General features: G+C 36.2%; 1 protein-coding gene across 8 annotated transcripts in view; it reads left to right on the forward strand.

Moving 5' to 3' along the window:
• The first annotated feature begins 371 nt into the window (after positions 1–371).
• LOC116843588 (SH3 and multiple ankyrin repeat domains protein 1-like) overlaps positions 372–7,775 on the forward strand; it is a 326,286-nt gene continuing 318,882 nt past the window's right edge. For all 8 annotated transcript variants that reach the window (XM_032814085.1, XM_032814088.1, XM_032814089.1 and 5 more), the window contains exon 1: positions 372–736. The gene's annotated coding sequence lies outside the window, so the exon portion shown is untranslated. The remainder of the gene's footprint in view (positions 737–7,775) is intronic.

A 7,775-nucleotide genomic window follows, 5' to 3' on the forward strand; every position in this document is an offset into this window, starting at 1 on the left:
CTTAAAAAATATATTCGATTGTGATATTAGTCCATTTCTTAAGAATTAAAGCTTAAATTCGCATTGTAGACTTCGCTTTACAATAGTCTACATAATTTTTATATTATCCACATTGTCTACATGGGAAACAGGCCATGTAGATATTAAGTAAATTATATGTAAATACAATTCATGCAGATGTCCTGAAATGTACGGCACAGCTCTGACGTAAATACGTGCGTACGTATACGCCACCGTCTGAGCCGTGCGTAGCGAACACGCGCCGATCGAAATTTGACGTTTGCTGCGCGCGTTTCCGTCGGCTTCCGCGGGCGGCGTCGCCGTCGTCGGATTGCCAGATGCGCGCGCGCGGGCGACCAGTCGCGAGCGCGAGTTCATTCAGGTTGGATGTATCGTTCGACCGTCGTCGTCGTCGTTGCTGCTGCCGGCCGCGTCGTTCCGGTCCTCTCGCTTCGCTCTTCGTCCCGATACGTCAAAACGCGCCCCGCCACGCCGGGATTCGTCGTCGAGGTGCCGCGTCGTCGTCGTGTTTGAGTGTACCCGCGAATGTGTATTGTGTGATCCGTTCAACCACCTGATAAAGTGTCGCCGGACTCACGGAGTTAGTTCCGACAACGCGAGGGAGGAATCAAGCGAAGCCGAGGTACGCCCCACCACACTATCACTACCGCCACCACCACTGTCGTCGCTTCAACCCCCGAGCAGCCCGACGCGTGGTCGATTTTCCCTATTTGTGGTGAGTAACACACGAATGTTGATCTTTCATGTCTCGTGGCGCGCTATCGGAAACGAAGCGAGCCTCTCTCTCTCTCTCTCTCCTCTCTCTCTCTCTCTCTTTCTTTTTATTTATCTCTCTATCTATCTGTCTCTCTTTCTCTCTCTCGTTCAACTGTGTTGTCACGTACTCCTCGAGAGTGCGACTGTCGGTGCGCCCTTTGAATTTTTCTCTTTTATCGAGCCGACGTCCGTGTACACGATGGCGCGACGAAATTGATTTGGAGCGCGCGCACTGCAGACGACCCTTGATGTCTACCCTCCTCTTAAGTACTCGGCTATAACGTGACTCGACTGTAACTTCAACGCGGGCCTGTAAGGTGTTGGACGGGGATGTTTAGTTGATGTAAGTTTGCCAATTCGTGTATAGCAATACGATCGAATTTTCGCACCGCGCCGTTCTCTATAGTTTCGTATGAAATATGCACGTTTGACGTTAGTTTATCCGCAGTTGCTCACGTTCAAGCCGCTCCTGACATTTGCATATTTCTATGTGTACATATGTGTGTTTATTTATTTGCACAGACCGATTGTTTCTATCGCAACATCGCCAGGTGCAATAGAAGACGTATGTGTGCATCGGGTTCGACTTCGCTGCAATAACGCGCGATCGTTAAGTTTCTCCTTGCGCCAAAAGAACGCAACAGAATATAAATTCAGCGCATAAATCTTTTTAAGCCTCGTGTATATTAAAAAGAAAAACATTCCCCCAACCGTGTCGTTTATTCGAGGCTTAATACCATAATTCAGATCTCAGGATTAAGCCCGCGGAATGTTGTTAGGATCACAGCATCTCCTAATCTGCTAGTTATTTCAGTGAAATCGAGATTTATCGTCTCGAAAATTGCGCCGGGGCTTGCTCTGCAAGGAAATCCGCTGTCGTCTTACATTGTAAAGCGCGAATTTCTTCGCGGAGCGTGGCCGCATTTTCTAGAAAGGCAAACGCACACGTGCGATGTTTTCCCTGTGGACGCGCGTTCGACAACAGGTTTTCGCGCACGTAAGTGCTCGCATCGCTTACGTAACGCGTCGAAGGTTGCTCGATCGCTACGAAGTTACTCTCGGGGGAGCGTCCTTTACGCTCTACCCCCGTCTGCGACGAGTGGTAGCCTGCCAATTTTTCGTTGACATTAATTCGCGAAATTCCTGCGGAATGTCCTTGAGTCTCACTTGAAAGAGTGATTGTTCTTCCGATGTTTCTCGCGTTAGGACGTGTCTCGCAAATTCTGCCTGTGAAACGTGCTTTTCTGTCACACATATCGCATTTTATTCATACACTGAGAAAAAAAAGTGTTTGATATTTGAGTGTAATCGCGTAAATTATACAAGAATTATTGTCGGGAAAATCGTTCTTATAATGTTACCATAATGTTAACCCTTTATAAATTGCTTCTCCTGAACATATGTATATTTCTTTCTTTGTATATTCCCTTATAACTAGAGAACTTTTAGAGATATTGAGATGAAACTTCTTGCATACCTTGTTCAGTGTATTATCTACGTGGTTCTCAGATTAGTGTCATTGCTCGGGTTTGTTTAGGTGATCTAGAAATTGTGTATAAGTAATTTCACTTTCTTGGAAATCTGAGAACACATCTACAGATTCAAAACAAAACTTCTACTTTTAACCGATTTAAAAAACGAACTTTTAGTAAATAATGAAAAAGTACGAAACAAAAAACTAAAAAAAACCATCTTTAATAACCTCAAAAAACCTAAAAACTATGAAATAATTTTGAATTTTAATGTATCTTAATATATTTATTCCTATCTTAATTCTTTAACGATATTAGAAATCGGTGCAGAAGAGATAAATTAAGTAAATAATTATATAATTATCGGGAGATAAAAAAGAAGTAAGTGCATGTGAATATTGATATAACATTATTTCATACTTTTTATAGTTCTTGGAGATGATCTATTTTTCCTTTTTTGATTTTTTTCCTCTTATATCAGAAGATTAATTCTGATAAGTACAAAATGTTGTAAAATTGAAGCTCAACCGAAAACAATGAATGTTCTAGTTTCTTTTTAAAGTTTCCAGTGATTTCCCCAAAAAATGTGACGTCACTTAATAAAAAATCAACCAGATATTCAAATTTGTCATCTCGTCTTTGAGATATTCTGTAATAATACATTAACATAATAATATTTGTATACTTTATATTACAACAAACAATTTTCAGGAGCTTTTAAGTCTTAACTAAAAAATATCCGGTTAATCGTTTTTTAAATGTATAATTTGTTATCTTTTTATTGATGCACCGAATATTCGAATACTTCAACATATGATAATGTGAAAACGATGTTACATTGAGCTACTAAGCCTTGGACATTTTTTCTATTGCATTCTAAAACGTTTTTGAACAATAAAGATGGCATATCTGTTCCGCGTTGATAAAACATGTTTCGTCGGTTCGACGGTCTGCACACAATTCGAAATAGTTTATTCAATAGTTTATTCATTATTATAATTTATTCAAGTATTCATTCTGTCACTCTGTATGGACAGAAGATGTTAAACATGATCTTAAACATGATATTAAAGATGATGAAAAACTACCTGGCGGTAAACGTGATTAAAACGTGTGCAAATTCATTCGAAATGATAGTGAAAGTATCATTAGTTGGGATCGCAAAAGTTAATGTTTGCCTAAGCTTCAAGTAAATTCGTAATCCATACGGTATAAGTAATTGTTTTAGTCAGTTGGAGTGAATTTGTCTCAGTGAGACGATGGAGTACACTTGGCTTCAATACGGTTTGAACACTTCTTGGATGCAGTCTGGAACGCAGCAAGATGTCCATTGAGAGAACTTAATTTCTGGAAATTCTTCAGAAACAAGTTCTCCCATTCTATTTGGACCATCGCCTGCGCTTTGAACTGCATCAGATTCATTCTTCAATTTTGAACGAAAATATTTACTCGATGATTCAGAGTGGAAGAATTCGTATAAATGAAAAGTTGCTCTATTTTTCCTATAGCAATTGCTGAGTTACAGTGACGATATCTGGTTGCTCAAACCAGAGTGATTATCCATGGTAAATCATTCCAACCGATTTCTGGTTGCCACTAAAGCACGCGCAACTACATTTTGATATAATTGATAATAATAATATAAAATAACTAGCAAAACAGTTAAATCATCTCTCTCTCTCTCTCTCTCTCTCTCTCTCTCTCTCTCTCTCTCTCTTTCTCTCACATTACCATTACATAACTGGAATAGATGCTTATAACTAGATATTTCTAGTTATGTGCAGCATATCTTTTTTGTCGTTCTCTATAGTATAAAAATGTGTCTTGATTATTTACATCCCAGTATTCACATGGATTCAGTTAATTCTTTGAGTCATAGTGGGATACTAGCGTACCCATCGTTTTTCTTCATTTTTAATAATTTTAACTAACTTATCGGCAAACAGTCGATTATATTATTACTATACATTTTTATAAACATAAGAAACTAAAAATAAATAAAAAATAATTTAAATGTTTAATTGTTAAATTATTATAAGTATATAAAAATAAAAAAATCACTTTTTGAAAAAAATAGTTTTTGAGACAATTAATATTATTTTAAGGACAATTAAGAATATTTTACACATTTTTTTAAATTTTCTGTTTTTTGCCCTATTTTTATAATAGACTATTGAAATATTGATAACAAATTTGCTGCAAAATTTCTGGTCAAAAACGCAAAAATCTCTTTTTCATACATCGAGGAAATGTCATTATTATTTCCGGATAATGCTAAAAGCGAGATTGCTAATTTTAAAAACTTATGGTCGCCATATTGGACCCGTTATTTCGAATTTCAACTTTTTGATCTCAAATTTGTAATAAGTGACCTCAAGACCGCCTATGCGCCAAATTTGAAGAAACTTTACCGAGAAATAAAATCTATGACTCAAAGGATCAAATAAAGGTAGTGACTTATGCTGAGCGTTTCAAGTCGAACGCGCGAGTCGCTTATTCATTCTGTGTATGGCGCGTGTATACGCTTTTACGTCAATCTATCTGCCGTGGCAGCCTTTAGCGTGCAACAGTGCGCACTAGTGCATCGAATCGAACTCGCGCCGTAACTCTAGTTATTATTTCGTCCGGCGCTTTTTGGCGGAATAGTTAAGGCATAAATGCAACGAGCAAGTGCTTCGACAATTCGCCGAGATGATATTCGCTTCATTTTCTCGCTGCAAAGCCGTCCAACTCAGAATACTAATGTTTCCCTTTCTACTTAGTCTTGCAGAAACATGTGTGTTATTTCACTGAATACATGAAGCGCGCTCGTGCGTGTCGATAATGATGGAGATACAATTATCTTTAGATAATTTTCTTACCTTAAAGATAAGATTACAATCGATATTATTTTTGAGAATTACAAAATTTGGACAAAAACGCGAGTTTAATTCATTCCAGACATTCTCGCGGAGTGCAACGCACCGTGACATAATCGTCTTCGACAGCGCAACTGTTAACAAACGTGGGCAATTTGCCGCGTTTGCTGAAGCGACGCGAGCATTGACGTAAATAATCAATAATGACTCTTGCCTCAGCAGACGCATAATGCCGTTGCTTTACGCGCCGCCGCGAGCATTCCGCGCGATTTCGCCGGGATTTTCTGTCCGTTTTCTGTCCTGCACGACGTGAGACGGTTCGCGACACGCTAATTGGCGCCTTAGAGAAAATGTGATTCACGCCATTCACGTTTTCATGTTTTCCTCGAGAGCGAACGGATATAACGTAATAGCACACTGCGGGACTCTATTATCTCGCGTCCAAGGACGCGCGTTCCTCCATTGTTTCGTGGTCGATGTAAATAGGATCGAGGGTCCAAATACCGCCTCGCGCGTTTTCCTTCGACGCGTGAGTAAATAAGAATTCGACGGTATCTCGCGGAGATCTGCATTGTGCACGGGGAACGATTAACGTTAACTCGTATGCACATCTACATCTATCTACATCCAAGTCATTGTATTTATGGGGGAGGAATACGGGCGAAACACACAATGGACAGGATTCGGGTCATTAGGGAAGAGCAAGAGCGAACTCGCGTTTCGGAATGGTTGCTTAACGAACTCTGCCTGACTGTATGTATAATCCAATCTCTGACTTAAGTATTACCCTTAAGTATATAGTACTTTTAATTGCCACTGGAAATTAAAAATAAGTTAATATTTCTGTTCTCTACATAAAAACGTATGGTATATATAATAATTACACTTTTCGAAATATTTTATGTTTTTTATTAAATAGTTTTGTCAGTCAATAGCAATATTCAATGTAACATTTAATTAATCTATTAAGAACGCGTTATTTGAGGAGGGCGTATCGTTAAGAAGTATGCAGTATATATAAATAAATTTACGTACATTTTGCGGAGTTAATCCGGGAGTGGGCGCGACATTTCCGCGTCATTTTCACTTTTTCGTTTTCTACTTATATCATCTAATCTATTGACATTATCGTATTTTCGTTTTTACGTAAATTTTCTTTGATGTTTTCTCGTATAGCATGGAGAAGCAGACGGCGTAGACGCGCTTATTTCTATATGAAATTTGATACGTTTTTAGCAGTCTATCTAAAAGACCATAGCGCGCCTACTAACGTTAGTCTTTTATCTCTGCCACGTCAACGTCGCTGGATATGCCGCCGAACGTCTATTGTCTTTCTGACATCGTAATTGGACGAACGGTTCTCTTTTTTTTGTTAAAATTTCAACAGCATGCGTAATTGGAGTATATATTCTTGATTCAATAGCGATATTAAAATTAATACTTGAATTATTGAAATAATACATAATGTGATAATTTTAATATTGCCATTAATTCAAGAAGATTTATTCTCTATTTCTAAATTTATTAAATAAATTTTCAAGTTTATTAAATCAATGTTTAAGTTAATCAAAGTAAAACGAGAGAAGCAAGAAATTCTTATTTTATTTTATTAAACTAAGAGAATGTCATTTTTTACTAATGCAGTTAAAATAAAAATATTATGACTTTATTTTTAATATATTCACATATATATAATAAGTTTAATACGTTTCCTAAACATATTAGGTATAGAAATGGTAAAGAGAAAAAAAGATGGGAAAAAGAAGAAATAGTGATATCATAAAATTATTTCCTTCAATTATTAATAATTGGATTCTTTGAATAATTGGTTTCTTTTAATAATTGCATTTTAATAATTGCATTTATTAATTATTACTTAATTATTATACATGTATGTGCTTAAATATATTTCGGTCGAAATGACCGATAAGCGCTCACTAACGTTGGTCCCATTTACGCGCCCACTCCCGGGTTAAATAGGAATATGAAAATTATGTGTTATAAAGTGCATTTGACCTAAAATTGCGCCTAAATTGCATCTAAATTGCTTTACATTGTTTTTTATGACTATTTTTCGTATCTAGTTGTATGACACTTCAAAAGAATAAGTCCGCAATTTAATATTAACCTTTTTTTACATCGCAGACATTTAATATCTCTATAAATAACTTTCCGGTCTGTAAATTTATCATTATTCTCAATAAGGCTTAGAAATTCGTGTAGTCGTATATTCAAAGCTTTTCGTGAACTATTTAAATGTAACAATTACTAACATTGTAACAACTTTCTTTTATAAATAATCTAAACAAATACTTTTTCGTTAGAGGATGAACAACGGATTAATGCGGTATATATAAACTTTATACTGCGAATAACGTTATGATATCTAGAATTAAATAAAAAAATTTTATATTTTATTTTGTTATATTACAATACACTAATGTCATTCCCACTTTGTTCTTTTTGCAAAACATTTCTATTATTTCCACAATACATATCAACTTCAACAAAATTGATGAGGTGGCATTTTCTCTATGTATTTACCAATTTTTATTTTTATACATTTTTTCTATATCTTGTTTTTGAAATATATAAAGATTGCAAAATAAAATAGAACATCCTATATATATATATATATATATATATATATATATATATATATATATAC

Source organism: Odontomachus brunneus, unplaced genomic scaffold (assembly GCF_010583005.1).
Source record: "Odontomachus brunneus isolate Ranch 3 - 2012 unplaced genomic scaffold, Obru_v1 Obru_scaffold_034, whole genome shotgun sequence".
Lineage (NCBI taxonomy): Eukaryota > Metazoa > Arthropoda > Insecta > Hymenoptera > Formicidae > Odontomachus > Odontomachus brunneus.